This window comes from Chelonia mydas, chromosome 2 (assembly GCF_015237465.2).
Source record: "Chelonia mydas isolate rCheMyd1 chromosome 2, rCheMyd1.pri.v2, whole genome shotgun sequence".
NCBI lineage: Eukaryota > Metazoa > Chordata > Testudines > Cheloniidae > Chelonia > Chelonia mydas.
The window spans coordinates 95,959,658-95,981,246 of record NC_057850.1 but is presented as its reverse complement, the minus strand read 5'-3'; the positions used below and the strand labels follow the sequence as shown (position 1 = coordinate 95,981,246).

Here is a 21,589-nt window from a genome sequence, read left to right as displayed (position 1 = left end):
GATAAACCATAGTTTCCTCAATTATAGGTCACAATCAGTCAAACAAATAAAAATCTGCACTTTTTGACTTTAGTGCCAGTAAAAGAACTGGGGGCAGGCATGGAGCTAGGAAAAGGTAAACACCTAATAAAAGACCCATATTCAATTTTACTGAGCTCCCAATTACATGGTAAGTGATTAAATTACATAGAGGCAGATGAAGAATTATCCCTGACTTAGTATTTTCCCAAACAGTTTTCCATTTTGCATGCCGTGATTCCATAGACAAATCAGCTTCCGACCCTCCCTGACAACTCATAAACTCGGAGATCCAGGGCCTCTTTTCTTCTTAGGGTATGTCTACACTGCCCAAAAAAATAAAAGTTTTTACCTGGGTTAACTAACTTGCATTAGCTAACTTGGGTTGAAATAGCAGTGACGATACAGGTTATTAACTTAAGTTCAACTGCAGGCTCCACAATCAGTTTGAACTCATGCTGCTAACCTGAGGTAAAAGACAAATTGTTGTCTTCCCTGCTATTTTCACCCGAGTTACCTTTTTTGTGCTGTGTAGACCTACCCATCATTATGCTGGAGTAAATCAGGAATAGTTCCACTGATATCACTGGATTTACACCAGTGTCAGTGTAAATGAGAGAAGAATCAGCCCTCCAGACTTTACTCTCTCATATTTAAGACTACCTAGGTAGGTTTACTTATATGATGCTGTAACAAAAGATAATTACCATTCATCCACACAACATGCTTTTTAGTTCCTCTTGAGTCTTCAGCTAATGTTTAAGTACTGAATTTTGGAAATAGGGACCTGTAGCTTTAAGGCATTAATGAGTTTGGTCTCCAGCCTCTTTCTTTCTCCTTAAGTATATAAAAACTTGTAGGCTGTCAGTCAAACAAGCTTGCTTATGTATTCTGTGGCAAAGTAGAGTGGAACTGCTGTTGGAACTAAACAAAAAGGAGCACTGAGCAGTTGTCTTACACTGGTGTCTAAAACGGTATTTTGTGTTCGTGCAAGAACAATGGCATCAAAAAGTGTTAATCCCAGATCACTCAGGCAAAATGCCTGTAATCAGCAGGAGTGAGCCTGTATAGATCGCTGCCATTATTAAAAGCAGCAAACAGATAATCATCTTGGTCATGAGTTGTCAGAGCTGCTCCAAGAATAGGAGCCTTCCAAAGCTAATTTTTTATTGCTTAGGAGTGAAAGCTCTGTATACTGTGTGAATTGGAGGTAGTTGCTGAGGTAGTTATTATAGACTGTTATAATTTTAGAGTAGGTCCACTTAAATCAATGGAATTATTCTGGATTTACTCTGTTGTAATTAAGAGAAGAACATGACTCTCTAAACTTAGCTGCTATGGGTTAAATCTTCTAGGCTGATTGTTAGATGTAAAACTAAGTATGGAGCATTCCAGTATATACTGGTGGTGGTTGATAATATTATCCTTGTTTGTGTTACTACATGTAACAAGTTGACAAAGTGAATTGTGAATGCAAGCAAAATGCATTCTGTGTCTGGCTCTGTGTTTAAGGACAGGCATGTTTTTAAAAACAAAAATCAAAACTAACCTACAGGCCTGATTCACCGTTCTTAATTACTCTTTTATACCAGTTTTACAATTGTGTACTTCCACTGATTTCAGCTGAAAGCTGAATCAGAACCTTTAGTTCTATATTATAATATTGAGCCACACCTCTTATCAAACAGTTGGTTATTACTGTTACACCCTCCCAGGGTGGCTTGATATGTATAAGTATTGGATTATGAGAACATATCTTGCATTTACAACAGCTATAAATGTTCATTACTAGAGTGTGTGGTAGTATTTTTTATTAATATTGAATACAAATATAAGTGCATATTTTTGTTTCATACCAGTACTCATGAAGTATTTGAAAAATCCTATCTTGTGGTATTAGCTTGTGTGTAGAACAACATAAGTAAATGCACATTTTTGCAAAGACAAATCTAGTAGGCAGACAAACAAAATCTCAGGCTCATAAAGCAGCTCTAATGGTATTAGGTGAGTATTTCCAGTTTCTTAACTTCTTATTCCCATTATTTCAGATTTAACTTCACTGATTACTCTTTATCATTTAAAAAAAATCCTCAAAGCTCCATAATACTAATTTTAAATAATGCACCTGTTAAAACAACATGAGGGAGCATGTTTAATTTAGTTTCAATCATATGAACAAATAGTACTACAAGTAAAAGTGATTTTAAAAAAGACATCGGGGCACTTTCTGCTAACTTAATCCTAGAGCCTTTTAAATGTTTAGTATTTAAATTGTCCATAAATTAGCTTTTCAGCACCATGGAAAGCTGTGGGTTTATCAGGTCTAGAAGCAATAGTTAGACCTCCATTAGGTTTGCAATCTTACCCACTGTAAAAGTGTTCATAGAAATTAGAGGGGAAAAAAAGACTCATTTGGTTATTTAGTCTATTACCTTGCCAATGTAAAGTTGTTTCTGACAGTACAAGTATTTATTGCCAGGTTAGTTTCCAAATCACTAAAGTGCTATGGCTCTAACTGTTTCCCTGGGGGGACTATTCTACAACCTTACAGAGCTCACAGTAAGAGAATGTGGTCTTGATATTCAGCATGAATTTTCATCATTTAAACCCATTCTTGTGATACTCCCTTAGTCCACCCTGAACAATCCTTCTACCTTGGAGTCTGGTGGCACCTTAAAAACTAACAGATTTATCTGAGCATAAGCTTTCTTGGGTAAAAACCTCACTTCTTCAGATGCATAGAATGAAAGTTACTCACGAAAGCTTTCACTACATGCATCTGAAGAAGTGAGGGTTTTTTACCCATGAAAGCTTATGCTCAAATAAATCTGTTAGTCTTGTTGTTTTTGTGGATACAGACTAACATGGCTACCCCCTGATACTCTTCTACCTTGGTGGTCCCCAGCTTTCAAATGCTTATAGACTGATCAGATCTCCCCAGACATCATGTAAAAAAGCTATACTTAGTTCTTTAATCTTGCTGTTTTGGTTTCTTTATTCTGAATCCTTTCTCTTTTGTGGAACACATCTGAGTGTAGATTCTCATGTACGTTTCACAGAAAATGTATAGGCAATTTCTTCATAAATCACTTGCTTAGAAAGCTATAATCCCATTCACAGAAATATATGATGTAGATTTCCATTACTACTATTACTGGAGCTAAAATTAGAACATTTGTTGTCTAATTGTGGCTTAATGTATGCTTAGATTTGTAAGCCTGGAAACCAATGGAGGGAGACCACTGAGTTTCACAGAACACAGCTTCTGCATAAAGATTGCTCTGTGATAGAAGCCATGAGACACCAATGTGGCCCTTTGCTTATTATGTGTACTTCCCCTGATGTAGCAATAGTTGCCAAGTTTTCCATATCTATTAGTAGGAATAGACTGGTGGCTGGTATATGTATGGAGTGGCTCACAACCACAGTACAGGAAAACCTTAATTCTGCTTTTTGTGGAATCTGGGCCAGATTTCACCAGTGCACTCGGACACAAATATCTGGTTAGCTCAGCTGATGGTTGCTTTGGACCGCCAGAGCTACATAAGAGGGTGAGAGCATATACAGGAGGGTGAGAGCAGGGAGAAGGAAGGGAAGCTCCCCACTTCCCCAGAGAGGGACAGGCTCATTCTAGGTAGGAGCTGCTTGCAGGGAGGGTAATCAGCTAGTGTGATTGCTCAGCGTCAGATCAGATCACAAGCATTGGGGGAGAGGAGGTAGCTTAGCTCCCTCTCGTCCCAACCCTGCTTTTACCAGATGCCTGGAGAGAATCTGGTTTCATTTCATTCCTGCTGTGGCCAGATTAGCACTGGGAGAAATATACCTTCAGTGGCGGGCGGGGGAAACAAACACTGCACAGGGCAGTTCTAGTGGGGGTGAAAGGGTAAATGGTGGCCCAGGGGTGGGCTCTCCACAGCTGGGGCAAGGGGTTGTTACAGGACAGGGGTAGGGGAAGCCCACAAAAGTGGTGTGTTAGGTCACCCAGTGCAGCAGGGGAAGTAACCACACATGCAGGTAAGCAGGCTGTGTTTGCTGGTGGGTTAGTCAGCAGACATTTGTGGCAAGTGGTCAGTGAGGTTGTTTCTGAGGTTTTCAACAGCAGTGCTGGGCTTCCAAAGTGTACTGGGCCACCCAGAACCACAATGTTCTTCTACGCTGAACCCAGGAGACGGGGTGGGGGGGAGGAGGCTGATTCTAGGGGTGAGTGTGCTTTGCAACAGAGGGGGGATAGGTGGCAGAGGTGATATCCTGCCTTGCAAGGTGACAGTTTGTGGTGGTTGCACAGGCCTCAGGGAGGTGCAGAATCCGGGCTCAAATTGGCCATCTCAGAGGGTACTTGAGCAGAACAGGAGTGAGCCTTGTGGGGTAACAAATAGACCAGGACCAGAAATGGGAGTTCCGGAATCCATATCAGACCCATCTGGAGGGTGCACCCCTGCTGGGGACACTAATGGTGTTGCACAGCTGCTGCAAGCTAATCTAAGGTTCCTGTGACAAGTTCAGGCATCTGTGCTTGATGGGTCTGGTCTGGGTTCTAAGAGAGGCCCAGTATGGGCACGAGTTTGGGAGTTGGGAGACAGGCACGTGGGGCAGACCTCGCCACGGGTGGGGGGAGAGCGGTGTGTTTGACATGTGCCCTGGGCACATGTCAACTCACCAGTCGTTAAGACAGAGAACCTTCTGGAATAGAATTGAGCTTCCTGGGGGTGCTGTGGGGGAACAGGGCACTGAGGAGGCCCCATCAATCAGTCCCATGTACGGTTATACTGGGGTGGGTGACTCGATGGGAGTTCACCTGCTCAGTACAACTAAGGATAAAATGGTGAGAGGGGAGTATGTGGCCATATTACCCCTCTGGCACAGGGAGGTGTTGACAAAAAGTAACCACGGGCAGATCACACAGAATAAGGAGTTGCCCAAGTGGCCACGGGTGCCTAGAACGTGGGAAAATGGGGAAGCTGCCTTCCTTATTGATGCAGGGGTTCTAGTACAGGTTTACCCGGAGAGGCGCTCAGCCTTGTTTAAGTATGTGGATATAGTCAGGCGGGCATACAGTACGTTTGGGGGCATGTCTAGGTGAATTATGATGAGCAGTTTTGAGGAAGAGCAGCAACACAAACCGGGAGCCAGTGGGACATACCACATCACATGCTGTGGCTAGAGTGTATGTCTCTGTGGAGACCAGGAGTTCACACAGATAGTGGCCTGTTCCTTCCACTGCAAGGGCACGGGTCACATAATATTTGCTGGCCATTTAATAACAATGTTTGCTTCTGCAGTTCCTGTAGATTCAAGCATGTTTGTGAGGTTTGCTTTGGGACCCATTTGGCCCGTTCTTGCCGGAGCGGTAGGGGACGATCGCAAGGGGAAAACAGGACTGGGGGTGGGTGGAGTGCCAACGCAAGTTTGGCTCAGCTGAAGCAGGTCATGAGGTGCGGAACACAGGCGGGGTGGGGGGGGCAAGCTGGGGGTGGTCCAATGGGCATGGGCATCATTGCCAGTTAGGCTTAAGGTGTTCATGGCTTCCTATAGCATTACCCTACCCGAATGAAGCGCATATGGCATATTTGGGAGGGGTTAACTTTAGGATTTTGGATCCCCTTTTCAGGGAATAGCACCCATATAAGGTCAAAAAAATTGTTTTATCAATTGCCTTTAGGGAACCTAAGGGTTCCCTCCTGAGTTCGGTCCCCAGCAGCATTCCAAAGGAATATCGAATAATACATCACCTTTCATACCCACAAGGCAGCTCCATTCACACCACAATGAATCAGGTGGCCTGGCAAAACATTTGGGGGTACCCCTTACAGAAAATGAAACAGAGGGCGCTTCTACTACATTAGCATACCTGGGTATCGATTGAGCACAAGGGTGGGCATATTACAGTTCCCTCCCAATAAAAGTCTGTGTTTCTGGTATGACAACATGGCAGGCCAAACTTCCACCACATGCAGGGTTATTAAGTTAATGAGAGAATATGTTTTTTTTTTCTTTTGTGAAGTTTACCATACATAAAACCTATATTAAGGCATTAGGTACATATTAGGGACTGTGGGATAGTATCATTTTATTACCGCCTAATTGATATAGGCTCACTTTGTTTGCACAATATTAGATGCGTGCATCTGGGTTTTGTGCTTGCACGTGTAGCAATGTGTGGGCAGAACTGGGCCCGCATTTTTCAGCCCCTGCAACTGACTTCATGCAGATGCAGTGATCTACCCCAAACCCAGTAAAACTGGATTGGAGCCTTTTTGGAAAACCTCAGTGTAAATGTATTAATGCTACTGCTCAGGATATTTGGGTCCCTTCCTTAAACAAGCTATCAGAATTAGTAGTAGCTCAAATTAATATACAGTATTGTATTTTAGGGCAGGGTAGAGAGGTTTTTCAATATAATGCTTCCGAATGCATATTGGAAACCTGTTGCTGTATTTTGTAATGTAGCTGAATTTATTTTATACTATTAGCTTTCTTCCTTTGGGTGTTTAATGCAGACGGTTTATGTGATTGCATCGCACACTAGGATTATCTGGATTCTGTCTGATTTAGCCATAGATGAGTATTATGACAGTCCAGCAAAGTTGGGCTCTTTCCTGTCATTTTAGGTAGTAAAGTGAAAAGATTTGCTGACTTGCTAGTGAATTCACTTCTCTCCTAATTGCCCCCCAAGGAACAAAGTGTCAGCAACAATTTCTACCAAATCTTGCATAATGATTAAAAATGGGGAAATCGAGGTAGCTGAAGTAAAGGTCACTCTATTATCTCCATTTATTGAAACAAATAGAGTTAATGGAAGTACTCCATCTTTTGTATATATGTTGGTGGGTTTTTTCTTTCAATACTCCAGAACTGAGACTTTTCAAATATATTAAATTGTGTTTAATGTTCTGTTTATGAGCTTTCTGCATTGATAGTAATGAGTTGTGATCCTCTTGTTCATGCCCTTTTCCTTGAAGAAAATTAACATTTTAAGCAAGATTTAATTACACTTTAATATATCAATGACCGAGGACATACTCATTTCCAAAGAGAGGAGGGAGAGGGGCCTGCATTGCCTAGCTGTGGGGATTATGAGATTCAGCCTTGTGGACTTCCATAACTTTGATTAGAAGAATGAAATAGTGTCAATCATATCAGAATAATGTGGAAATGAATTCACTCTGACCTGTGTGTCTCTCACACACATACTGCTCTAGACAAGTTTTTACATATTTGCTATAGCAGACTTATTCACGAAGCATTGCAACATGTTAATATTTTACAGTTTCTATGTTGTAGTTTGTTTAGATAGGTCTTGTTACATGAATTAATCTTTTAGTTCCTAGGCAGGATAGATCTGTTAGTCATTCACAGCCATAGGTACAGTACTGGAGAGCAATGCCATGGAACAATGTGGTTTCAACAGCTTGTTTATATCTAGTTGGTTTTTGTTTTGTTTTGTTTAATAAACAGAAGAAATCCATGTGGTCTCGTGGTCAGAGATTTGCTGTGTTACGTTGAGCAAGTCGCTTAGACCTGCCAATGCTTATGCACATGAGTAGTCCCAATTAATTCATTTAATTCAGTTGTACCAGTCATGTGTCTAAAGTTAGGAATGTGTACAAGTGTTCCAGGATCAGGGCCTTTAACATCTGTATGTCACAGTTTATAACATGTATAGAATACTTCCTATCTCTCAAGAATTTTGTGAGGTTTAATTAATGTTTTCAAACCACTGAGATGCTCAGTTGAAAGATACTATAGATGGGATTCTTTTTCTGGCCTCAAAGGGTTTGGCTACACAGTGATAAAAGACTCACAGCTGGCCCTGGTCAGCTGACTTGGGCTTATGGGGCTTGCACTCCAGGTCTGAAAAACTTCTGTGTAGACCAGGGGTGGGCAAACATTTTGGCCCGAGGGCCACATCGGGGTTGCGCAACTGTATGGAGGGCCGGGTAGGGAAGGCTGTGCCTCCCCAAACTGCCTGGCCCCCACCCCCTCTCACTTCCCACCCCCAACTGCCCCCCTCAGAACTCCCGACCCATCCAACCTCCCCTGCTCCCTGTCCCCTGACAGCCCTGACCCCTATCCACACCCCCGGCCCATGACAGGCCCCCCGGGACTCCCACACTATCCAACCTCCTGTTCCCCATCCCCTTGGATGTGACCTGCAGGCCGTAGTTTTCCCACCTCTCATGTAGACGCTCAGGCTGGAGCCCAAGCTCTAGGACAGCAAGAGGGTGGAAGGTCCCAGAGCTCAGGCTTCAGCTCAAACATCTACACAGAAATAGTTAGCCCTGCAGCCTAAGTCAGCTGACCCAGGCCCACCATGGTCATTCTGCTGGTCTTTAATCCCTGTGTAGCCTTACCCAGAGTGGCATTTAGTGACAGCTCTCTTGGCTCGTTAATGCTGGCAGCAAGCCAAGTGCCATCTAATGAGCTGTTTGAAGGGCAGGGTAGTTTCTGGAATTATAGAATAGAATTGTGATACAGAGTAAAGGGAAGAACAAAACTTCCATGACCTATACGATACTTGTAGAAAAACACTATGTCACTGGCTTGTTAGATTCTGGTCTGAACAGACCAAAATCTGACCTTGATTTCAGTTTTTCTTAAGTCCAAAAAAAATTTTTTTTGCAGTGTTTGTATGAGAGAACAGTGTTACTTCCGTTCGTTTAAAGAATGAGAACTTTTTTTATCCAGCAGAAAGAAGATTCTATTAGGGTTGACTCTGCAGTAATCCTTTTATTATTTGAAGTGACGCTTATTCTCTCTCATAAGGATGTAAAACTTTTATCACTCCTGGCTTCAACACAGTAAAACTACTGATGAAACATAGTTTATTATGTAAAGGTATGCCATGGGATGAATATACCGTACAGGATGGATTTAAAACTGATGCCCTGAGAAAGTACAGACTTTTGTTTGGTTAACAGTTTACAGGAAGTCCAGAAAAAAAGCACCAAATTCTATAGAAATATTTTTCCTAATATGATCTGCAGCATTAGGTGATTTTTCCCATAGCACAATTTACTGGCAACAAACCTCAAATCATTAATTTCTTGTTCACAGTTATAGTTTGATCTTCAGTTGGTGCAAATCGACATGGCTCCCTTGGAGCCAGTGAAGCTACCTCAGGGTACGCTTGCTGGGGATCTCATAACTTCAGTTTCTACTTCAGGATCTAACATAACATAAGACTGCCCATTAAATACCCACTAATCTTAATTTTTAAAATGGAAGCATGTCATTGTACCTGTTCGCTGGAATCTGCTGCATTCTGAAGGCCTACTCCTGATCACATTTACACTAAAGTCAGTTCCTTAAAACAGCATAAGTGAGATCAAAATCAGGCCCTGTGTTTAATTGCTGAAAGTAGCTCTGTTGGAATGTTGGTACATTACAGGTGGGCTCCTGAACCTAATACATGAGTCAGCAATGGAGGTGCATTTTGGCCCATATACAAATATGCCCTCTCCTTCATTGACACCCAATTCTAACTGTTGAAACTGAAGACACTCTCCCCAGGTCCCTATATTAGTCTGGAGGTTCACGTTGCCATAGTAAATATTGGTCTGGTTATGTGTTGAAAGAACAGCAATGAGCACACAGGAGAAAAACCTAAAAGAAGATAACAATGCCGTTACAACCAATATTCCTTGGAATAAACACAGCTGCTTTCTGTCAACATCGGTCATAGATATTTTTAGGATTTGTCTCATGATGCGCAATCTGCATTTATCCATAACTTCTGGATAAATTGATTCATTTCTTATGCTGTTCCTTTCTACCCCATTCATCTAGGACATAAGTGAAGAGATATTGATTTTGTATCCAGGTGACAGATCACTGGGGTGTGGGAGAAGCGGGGGGACATTGGGCCAAACAGTTTCCTGGGAGAACTCTAACGTCAAAAAAATTCCACTACAGATGAATTTTGTCCATCAGGTTTATTATTATTTCAGATTCTATTATCTTGGCTCCCTGAGCTTGTTTTCTTACACTAGCTAAGTTCCATCCTGTCTTTCGGACAGCGACTATTGCCTTCAACCCCCACTCCCTCTTCCCCATATTCTCTACTCTGTTTGTGCAATCTATTTCAGCTCTAGTACAAATTGATAGGGGGGACCAAGTGGGCAGTCCTGTGAGAGGAAACAGAATGTGGTAAGAGGCGAAATCTGTCTTAGCGTTGTTCAACCTTTCCATACTACTCCTACTTCAGTTGGTGGATAGGGTCTAGTGATTTGTATATTGTACAGAATCAAATTAAGCTATTCTATGCCACTTTCTAACTGATCACTGTTTAAGCCAAATAAATTAGTTTGCATGTAAGAGACTGACAGATGAAAGGCTAGATTCCACTCTTGTACCAATGTAAATCTGGATATGACAAATTTACACCAGTGCAACTGAGAATAGACTTTGACTTCATTTCTGAGTATCAAATGTAGTGAAAAATAGGATTTTCTGGCAGCACAGTCATGGTCCTGCCTGACTATCTGTGCTTACAGTGATAGATGTGTTTGCCATTGCGACAGTTAGTCCAAAGCTTTGACTATAAATAATACAAAACAGATTCTTTGTAGAGGACTCTTCTGTGTAAGACTCCAGTAAAAGTTGTCTGGGGAGTAGGATGTAGAAATGTAACACAATTATGTCTCCGCTGTCTTTGATTCTGCAGGTAAGGCTCTTGTCTAACTGACTAATATATGGTTCCATTTAGATCACAGGTGAGAATGAGTCTTATCCTGCCACTAAAAACTTGATCTCCACTCTGTTTCACTGGAGGACATGAAAGGTAACTTCAAAATATTAGAATTTCCCACAGTAGAGAAAAGTGAGTTTTGAGTTGCTCTAGTGCAATGGTTCTCAATTTTTTGTACCGGTGACCCCTTTCACATAGTAAGCCTCTGAATGTGACCCTCCTTATAAATTAAAAACACTTTTAAAATATATTTAACACCATTATAAATGCTGGAGCGAAAGTGGGGCATGGGGTGGAAGCTGACAGCTCATGATCCCATCATGTAATAATCTCACAATCCCCTGAAGGGTCCCGACACCCAGTTTGAGAACCCCTGCTCTTGTATTTAGTATCAGGTCCTTGATGTTTGAAGTTTGAAAAAAGGCAGTGATGAATTAAAACTATTTAAGGCAATATTGTTTGTTTAAAAAGATTCCTTTACTTGAGAATTCCCTAATAATCTGTGAAAATATTAGATGGCCATGGAAATTGCAATGCATTCATTCACTCTGATTAACTTTTTCTCAAAAAGAACTTCAGCCCTATCACTACTGGTGCATCTTTACATCAGACACCTGCAATTTGCGTATATGCTTTTGTTGACATCTTCGGGTTAGATGCAAAAGTTTATTTGTGTAACGTTTATATTATTTCAGTGGGAGCTCTACATTGTGTGAAATGTTTAATTGGGTCCTTTAAAACCACTGGTCCATGGTGGAGCCAACCCAGGTGACACAATGGAAAGAGTTAGCCCAATGTTTCAGCACTCGCTCAATGGATCCAAATGATTTGTCCTGTTAAAATGCTGCTGGGCTCTTGGGATCATTTACTTGAAAACATAACACCTCATTGTCAACTCCATCACAAATGTTAACCTAACCCTCTAGAAATTAGGTGTAAATCACCCTTTCATGATGGAGTTACCTTGACCATCCTTTCATGTTATGCTTTTCTCAAAGAATTCTATTACAGAGAAAGTGTCATTTTTCTTATTTCATTAGAAATTGGAGTAATGAAGATTGGCTTACATAACCATTCATAGCTACAGGTATAGCCACCAAGAATGCTGAGGAACAGGCCTTACCTCCTCTAGGCCAATTATCAGTAAGCAAAAGCATTTTTATTTTCCAGTTTGAACTAAACAGTGGGTCTTTCCTGTTCCAGGGAATGGGAGTTTTGCCATTGTCTTCAGCAAGACAAAGAGTTAGTCCATAATATCCATACATCCCATCACTGAAGTTGACACGAGAGCTCAAATAGAAAGATCTAAAGGGAAGAAACAGAAGACAACCCTTTTGAACATTTTACAGTTTATTTCCAGAATGATCCAGTAGGTTTGGTAAACATTTTTAGTATTTCATTCACCTAAGCAGTCATGGCTGATATGTATACATTTACATTTTGAGAATAAATGAAGCATTTCAAGAGTTTAGGGAATCACAGTATCCAAAAGACTATTTTTGGTCCTACTAAAAACATAAAATATACGTTTGCCATTAACAAATTCAATAAATCACATCTCAAAACTCATTTAGCTAACATCTCATGAAAACCCAGAGTATTTCAGTCAAATAATTGATTATAATTCTCTGGTAATTAGTTTATTGTCTAATATTGTGTATACAACTCAAGTTGTTTCCTAGTCATGCTCCTATTTCACCCAAGATACTAAATATTTATAAATACAAGCTGTCTCTGTTAGAGAAATATTGATAAACAATTTTCAAGTCATCCCTTTGTTCAGTCTGTCATTTAATCATACTCAAGAAGCAAAATATTTTTAGATACAAGCTGTCTCTGTCAGAGAAATCACTTTCATCTGATGTTCTGGCTGTTGCATTCATCAGGGAAGCAGAAGTGTAGAATGCTCAGAGGAGATTTAAATAACCAAGAGCGCCCCTCCTCCACAGAATCTGCATATTGTAGCAAGGGGGCCCAGTACTTCTTTCAGCTCCACTTGGGCAGCCTCATTGAACTGACTGGATATCCCCAAGAATAGATATTGCAGCCAGCAGCCCGATTTCATTTGTACTGGGGTGTGACTGGATTAACTCATGTGAGTTACTGTTGCTTTACACTGGAATAAATTACAGCAGAAGTGTGGCCGCGAGTGTGTATGTTATATGGTATATCTGCCCTAGGCTTAGTGCTGAATTGTGTAAAGTAGATCCTGAACCTTCAAGTCACTATAATATATATAAATAAAAGAACAGCCAAGTTTAAGACCTGGAATTGAAATCATTATTACACTCACCACCAATGTGATGACATTAAAGCTAGGGTTGTCCTGAATTTTAAATATGTGTAAGAGAGTGAGAAATTCCACTTGATAATCAAATAGATATACTGGTCCTGAATCTTCTCTCACTTACATCATTGACAATCCACTGAATTCACTGGTGGTATTCCTGATTTAGCCTGGTATAAATAATAGGAGAGTTAGCCCACTGTATTTAAATGATACATCTGTCTCCTATGTAAGCATGTGGTAAATATTATGTACAGTTACAATAAATAAGCTAATGGACATACTGGGCCTTATTTTCATTTCTCCTCTGGCAGAATAAAGGGAGCTTAAATGAAAACAGGGGTTATCTGTTACATAGCCCATGCCCCCCCTGCACCCAGAGCCAGGATCTCAGCAGGTGTAAAACCCTAGATTCCGAAAGGAACTTAGATGTGGTGACAGTCAGGGTTTGCCATATCTAATGCTCACTGCCCAGGAGAGCGCACTAACTCCCAGGCTACAGTGTTATTCTCATGCTTGCTCTCTCTCTGCCCCAGAGATTCGTTCACTACTTATCCAAAGTGAAACAGCTTCAAAACTGGACCATAGAGAGAGTTGTGCAAGCCTGAGAATGACTTTGTAGCCTGGTGGTTATAGCATGCATGCAGAAGATCCAAGATCCAGTCTTCCTGCGCCAAAGAATTCTTAAATTATAAATCCACAGATGAACAGCTTGAACAGGAGCGACCGAGGGAGCCTCATGTCACAATATCCTGCAGCCCAGGGGCTAGCATGCTCACTTGAGAGGCACCAGATCCCTCTTCAAAACCCTTCTCCCCCTCATGTGGAGGTCCCACAGGAGTATCCTAACCACTGGGCTAAAAGTGACAAAGCTTCCACATTCCTCCACCCCCCCCCCCCCCGCCCCAGTGATTTTGTTTAAGATCCCTATGGGGGTCCATGCAGTTTGTGAGCTCTGAACATCCTTATAGGATTAGGTCCCACACACAAGTTAGGTGGCGGAATGCCTATCTTCCCCCAGATCGTGACCTGGGGCTCCAGAGCACATGAACAGAAGAAGAAACAAAGGTGCCTATGGAACTTTTCCTGCAAAAGTTAAGGTACTGAGTGAGTTTAGGTATCTACAAGGTTCAGTGGCAACTGAATGGGGGCTTTGTGAATCCCCGTGGGGCCTGATCCTGGGATTTAGGCACTTACTTCTTTCTGTGAATCTAGCGCTATGTTTTTATGCGTAAATGACTACACAAGGTGCAGAGTAAAACAAAATGAATGTTTTTGCCAGTGATGGCTGCTTAATCTTTTGTTGATGTTGCAGGAGACACTGTAGTTTGTTATAAATACCATCCAGCCATGCTTCTCAACTGATAGAAACCAGACAAGTAAGCGGAGGTGACATGTTGGGCCAAGCTCTGCTGAAGCAAGATTATTAGGTGAGATTGCTGCCAGCCTCCCTCCATGAGTGAGATTCTCACTCCTCTTCCTGCCCCTTTGCAGCAGGTAAAAGGGCCTGAGCAGAGTAATGGGGCCCTGGAAAGCTCTGGATCCATTTGGCAGAGAATTATCCTGGTGCAAGAACTAGGTAAAGCAGCTGCAGGCTGTCGTCTTAAGATTCCCTTGAAAGCCCTGGCGTAGCCAGTGTGCTGGGAGCAGAAGAGGCATTGCAGATCCACAGAACACAGGATGGCCGAGATTCTGGACAGCATTGCTGCCCCTATGCAGCCAGAGAGTGGCTGTTGTAACTGACAGAGCCCTTGGGGCAGAGGTGAAAGTAAGCCGGTATGGTACAGTACGCTGTACCGGACCGGCTTCCCCAGGCCAGTGATTAAAAGGGCCTGTGGCTCCCAGCAGCGGCTGGAGCCCCAGGCCCCTGAAATTGCCACCAGAGCCCCGCTGCCAGAGCCCTGGGTAGCGGAGGCGGCTCAGACGGCGATTTAAAGGGCGCGGGGCTCCAGCTGCTGCAAGGCGTCCTAGGCCCTTTAAATCCCCACTGGAGACCCGCTGCTGGATCCCAGGGTAGCGGTGGCGGCGGCCAGGGGCTCCGGTGGCAATTTAAAGGGCCCAGGGCTCCCTGCAGAGGCTGGAGCCCTGGGCCTGTTAAATCGCTGCCCAAGCCCCACTGCAGGAGCCCTGGAGTAGCAGCAGCGGGGCTCTGGCAGTGATTTAAAGGGTCTGGGGCTCTGGCTGATGCTACTGCAGTGGAGCCCCAGGCCCTTTAAATCTCCGCCAGAGCCCCAAGGTAGCGGCGACAGCCGGGAGCCCCCGGGGCTCCGTTGGCGATTTAAAGGGCCCAGGGCTCTGCTGCGGTAGCAGTGGCTGGAGCCCTGGGCCCTTTAAATTGCCCCCAAGCCCCAGGGCTCCCAGCCATCTCTGCAGCTGGTGGCTCTGGGGGGGTGATTTAAAGGGCCTGGGGCTCCCAGCTGCCACTGCCGGAGCCCCGGGCCCTTTAAATCTTGATTAATCTTGATTTAAAGAGCCCGGGGATTTAAAGGCCCTTCCTCTTCCTCTTCCTTCCTCAGGACTCCAGCATACCAGTAAGTCCTTTCAGTTGCTTTCATCCCTGCCTTGGGGCTGTTTAAATTATGTGGAAAGGTCCAGAACAAAAGGGTGCAAGAGTGATTTACAGATACCTTAGCCCCCTCTCCCTCTGACTTACGAGTTTTGTGCTGCACTGTTTAGAGGCAGACCCCAGAACCTCACTATGGATGCTGGCATCGTCAGGAGTAAGTTGAATCCACTGGTAGCCGAGATTTGCATTCAGTGGAGCTCTGAAGTAGAAAAATTGTGTATGTTTCCACAGGATCAGGACTAAAATTAATTTTTTACTCACATTTTTTCCCCAACAACAAAAATGAATATGTTGACAAATGAACACTTTCACTTTAGTAGAAAAGCCTTTTTTTGTTTGTTTTAAATCTCCAATAAAATTTCACTCCCCACATTTTTATATAACATACATTACATAATATAATGTGTTACAAAATCCTTGTTCTTACTTTGGTCTTGATCAGTTTTAGGCATGAGTGGAGAGTCTGAGTACCAACTAGTAGAAGGATCTTTGGAGAATACCACCCTAGAGGACCTAGTTAAACACAATGCTCAGTAGCACCTTACATGGTTTAAGTGCACCCATGAACTGAATTTGGCAAGGCTGGAAAGGAGGCAGTACATCACTCATCATGAAAAAGTTGAAGCTATTGGGCCAAGCGCCAGCTGTGGCTGAGACTCTCCTTACGCTAGTTCTCATGGCATGTGTTTCAAGAAGAAGACATGCTTCTTTGGAGGTAAGCCAGAAGGCATCCACTAAGCACAGTTTCAACACAAGACACTGTATGAAGCAGTCACTCTTAGCGAGAACATTGCACAGAAAGTAAAGATAAGTGGGTGCACTGACCCAAAAGATGTCCATGCATATTGAAATGTATGTACTATATTGTGACAAAATGTAAAAGCAACAGAAACAAATACTGATTTTACTACTGCAAATTGTGCAATTCAGCTGGAGTTCATAAATTGCCTCTGAAAGGTACTAATGGATGGGAAAATGGTAGCAATGGGCAATACAGAGGCTAAGTATAGAGAAATATGTGCTTTGAATGGAATTGAAGAGGAAAAATGCTTAGCAGAAAGGCTCTTAAAGCACGTTTTGAAGATGAACTGTTTGCTAAAAACTCTGTCCATATCCATCTTATCTGCAGAAATTAATCACAGAACATACCCTAAAGAGCTGTAAAAGACATGGTACTATCAAAAATGGAAGAAAGCGTACGTGAGAGTTTCAGGGATTCCAAAAATAAATCAGCGGGGCCTGTACCACTACTGTGGTAGTGATGCAATAGTGGTCACGGTGACTTCAGCACCAGCAAGTAGAACACAGAGCAAGTGGAGCAAAGCTGCCACTGTATTGCAAAGGCTCGCATACAAGTGCCTGAGAGAAAGGCAGGTTTCCAACACACATGTAACTCTGTGTTGCATATGTGTAATTTGCCACCACAAGTAGCTGTTGGTTTAACAATTCATTCCAAACCCTGTAGCAAATTCCTCATGCTGTTATACCAATAAAATAAAACCCACCAGGATCTTTTAAAAGGAGATAAGACAAAATGCCACGTTTACTGTGAATACAAAAAGAGGCACAGTAAACAAGTAATCATAAACATTCTATCCCATGCACTCACACAAAATACCAAAAGAGGCAAAGCAAGTAAACAGTCATATTTACTACATCCCATTCACTCCCACACACATACGCATACAAGTTCTGCAAAGTTGTTGTAGTTACCAGCCTAGAGGTTGCTCATGCCAAGTTAGTGGCCAGGTAACCTGGGCATGAGGGTGGAGCCGAATCTTTGTCAGATGCGCATCTGATGCTCCTGGAGGGCGGTTGCAGAACCAGACTCAAAGTCCTTAGTCATTAGGGTCTGTTTTTATAGGCGTTTTATTCCTATGCCAGTCTATGGAGGTGGCTTTATCATGCTGTCGCTGAATAAACCAGCAGATGGCACATCCCTGACGGCTCCGTGCTGCCAGATGTTATCTTGTTCTTTGGTTCTCCCATCCTTGAGGCTGTTGGGTGGTTTCCAGTCTGCCCTCCGGGGGTCATGCGGTTATCTCCACTTAGCACATTCCTCAGCCAATCGATACTGAAGTGGTAACTCTTAGGCTGGCACTCCTAACCATTCATCTTCTATTTATACACAATATCCATTCACATGCATTCACGAGCTTTATTTCAACATATATCTCTTCTGACTTTAGGGTGTAACAAAACTGCTTAACCCCTTTACCATATAACATACATAATAAGCAAGATAAAGAACACGAGAAGGATGGGAGTGTCTGTGTTCTGTTCCGAGGAACAGTTGTTTTTGCAAAATCTTATCTCTTCTGAGAACAGACTCTCTGTCCCAGGATGTGCTGAGCAGTTTGGCCTTGCTAACTGCTCACAGAGAAAGGAAAAAAGAAAGGCCTTCTAATTAACATTACTTTGGGATCTTAAAACTATATAAAATTAAAAATCATACAGAAATCCTCTGGTATAGTAACAATGCAGCTTATGCACAGCATTGACTCATCCAAGAACTATAACAAAGTACTCCACCTGGAGACTGCAGTTGCAAACGAGGTTCTTCACCACATGGACCTGAATGAAGGGTTGTACATTCCCCCAGACCTTGTGAAAGGTAGGTTTATATTTTGTCCTGACAATAACTTAAACTTTCTTGAAGAAATGAAGGGTACATTTGCCATCTGCTATTGATGCTGTTCTGGTCTGCTATCAGGAGCATATTCATGGGGACCAGTTTGTAAAGTTGCCGGCAGTGACCCAAGAGCATCAACCTCAGGGCAGATTTAAGAACCAGGGCACAAACCCCAAATATGTTGTGAGTTCTATACTTAGATTTCACCAACCAACCATCCATGTAAACTTCTCAGGCATTACAACAGTCTAAGCATGGAGTCACAGTCACCTTGGGTACTTGAATCTATCTCACCATATCCAGCTCAAGAGCGGGAGCACCCACAGAAAAAAAATTAGCAGGTACTTAGCACCCACCGGCAGCCAAGCTCCCCTCCCCACTCCAGAACCTCCCACCTGCTAGTGGCCCTGCCGATCAACTCCCCCCTCCCTCCCAGCCACTGCGGATCAGCTGTTCCATGGCATGCAGGAGGCACTGTGAGGGAGTGGGAGGAGCAGGGATAGGGCAGGGGTGGGGCTTTGGGGCAAGGGGTGGAGTGAGGCAGGGCCAGGAAGAGGAGAAGTGGGGGTGGGAGCTTGGAAGAAGGTGTGGAGTGTTGGGTGGCGCCTTGGGCTGAACATCCCTGGGGAAAGTTGGAAGCTGGCACCTGTGGTTACATCAACTGTAGTAAAGTTTTACATTCACTAACCTTGCCCACATTTGGTTATTGTACAATAGTAGGATGCACTGCAGAGGCAAAAAAATCATTGAGTACAGCTTCAACTTAAGATATAGATTTATCCTTTAAATGATCTGAACACCCAAGGACATACCATACCACACCATTTCAGGAGAAAGGTATACTTCAACATGGTTGGCGGCCAAGGATCAGAAAGACAACATGTCTAGCCATGATATCTTAGACAGTGATGACACTGATGATGACTTTAATGAATGAATGTTTTCAGTTCTACAAGTCAAGGCTAACTTCCAAGGATTGCCAAGTTCAATGTCTTTTTTTTAGGTAAGCAATTCATCCCTGCGTTAAAGCATAATTTTAAAAAGTTGGTCTTTAAATATTTTCTCAAATATATATCTACCTATTTTTCTAGGTTTGTCATGTTTGGAACCATTGGGTTGGTGGGAGAGATGGCTCTAGAATGATACCGAACTCGATGCATTTCTTATGACATTGTATTATCACAGCATCCACCAGGCAGAGGACCTGCAGCTTTGGACTGGGGGAGAATAGTAGTGAGTCCCCCCTGCCTTGTTACAGAGGGTGAAATTATGATTCTGTAGATTTTTATGAATCAGATAACATATATCCTTTACTTTTCTATCACTGATTTGCCCACAGAATGAGATTTTTTTTTTAAATTATGCTCTCAGACTACCCTTGGATCTATGAGCGAATGAAAAGTCAGTGGCATTAGTAAATCAACTTGGATTTTCTTTCAGTATAGCTCTGTAAAACTTAAGACAGGTGCCTGTCAGATCTACCTACTACAGTATGCACTTGGTTTGTTGTATTGGCACTGCAATGCTTGGGTTTTTTCTTCTAGACTGAAGTTCTCCAGAAGTTCAGATTAAAACAAAACGTGGTCAACTAATGTTTCCTTTTTGCTTTAGCTGGAGAGTTGCATAACTGCTGTTGGACATTACATTTTCTATTCCTAGAGGTTACTTAAAGAGGTCTTTATTAACAGATGATTGTCAAAAAATTGCATTTAATATCCTTGGAGGCATAGAATATCCTGAACCATACTCATTTTTAGAGCAAAATAATTGATCGATTAATAACTGTGATCACTGTGGTAAAATATAATCTTAACTACCAGTATAGCTGAATAACTGCCACAATATTTATGCAACATATTTAATTTTGAAATGAAAATAGTGGTTATCAGGGCTCTGTGCTTAAAATAAAATTAGGAGTAGAGAGTTTAGGACCAGGATAGGGTTCAGAATAATTCACTATATAGCTTCTTTAGCTCGGTCAGCAGTTGAATTTGGCAATATGCACGTCTGCAATTTGATATTGTTTATTTTATTATTTTGTTTGTTTTTATTATTTCTATTATGGTAGTGTCCAAAGGCCACAGTAGGATCATGATCCTCTTGTGCTAGGTGCTGTACAAACACAGAAATATCTCTGCACCAAAGAATTTACAAAATAAATAAGCAAATGACATGCAATTAGATGTCAAAGATACTCATCTAGCAAGTTCCTTTTGTTATTAGATTGATTATTTTTAACCATTCCCCATCTGTGCAGGGTCCAGGTACCTCAGTTAGCATGCTACACTATTGCTATCCCCAATATTCTACCCTTCCTGCTTGTGCACCCCATGAAAATAAATCTACGGGGAAAAATTCTCTTTGCCTTAAAATTTTTCTTTCTTCAAGTGGGGAAGGTCTGCAGCTCCTGCTTGCAGCTCCTTGGTGGCAGAAACCAGATCTACCAATCATGGTATAGTCCTGAAAACCCGCCAGCCAGTTCAAGATGGCTCTATGCAGCAGCTTTGGCACTAAAGTTTTATTCAGAGGTCATTAGATAGCACAACCACTCATATCAACATGTCCTAAGGTAAGCAACTTCAGATTCCACCACAACTACCAAGGTGGGGGGAAGGGGAGAGAGTGCTCTTCTGCGTAGCAATGGAGGAATTTGAATTATACATAATGAAAGTGTGGAAAACATGAGCAGGTGGCCACTCTACATCTCTTTTTTTGTAGGTTGGATATGATCCTTCAGGCCAGAAGGCTTCCAGGGCTCTGAATGAAAGCATGCAAACGTTTGTGGGGGGAAAGGACACCTTTGAAAACTTATTAAATGTTCCAAGTTAGCCACATGAAAAATGAAGTCTCAGCAGCAAGATGAGGTGTGTGGTTTTGTTTTTGTTTTTTAACTTATGATGGCAATATAGGCCACAGCTAGAGATTTTCTGAATTAGATACAGCACCCAATGTTGATTTGCAGAGCTCTATTGAGATCAAGACTTCGACAGTTGTGTTTGGCAGTTGTTTTTCTTTTTCTTGTTTTTTTCCAAAGGCATTTTACCAGGGCACAGGGAGAGGTGGAAAAGAAAACAATTTCTGTAACCAGCTTTTATTTTAGGAATAAAGGCTGTGTTATAGCTTAACACAACTTTGCCCTCATGAGAGTGCAGTACTGTTGTTCCCTGTTAAGAACCTCCAGATATACTCTTTGCTGAAGCGACAACCAGATGACAACCTCTAAAGACAGAAAATCTATGGGTACTTCTGACAAGGGATCAAAAAGATGCATAGGCAGGGCATTTAACATTTAATATTTAGTTCCAGAAGCAAGGTCTCCTCAGTGGTGCAGATTTGAGAAACATGGCAGCTCTATGAATTTTTTTTGCTTCTGGATGCCTGCCTGCTGTCTCTATGAGT

At 42.3% G+C, this 21,589-nt stretch overlaps 1 long non-coding RNA gene across 1 annotated transcript; it reads left to right on the top strand.

Annotated features, from left to right (window-relative positions):
• The first annotated feature begins 11,760 nt into the window (after positions 1-11,760).
• Positions 11,761-16,149, top strand: LOC122464261. The gene is made up of 3 exons (XR_006288207.1): positions 11,761-11,848; positions 14,308-14,422; positions 16,001-16,149. It is a non-coding gene; the product is annotated as an uncharacterized LOC122464261 (long non-coding RNA).
• Positions 16,150-21,589: the final 5,440 nt, after the last annotated feature.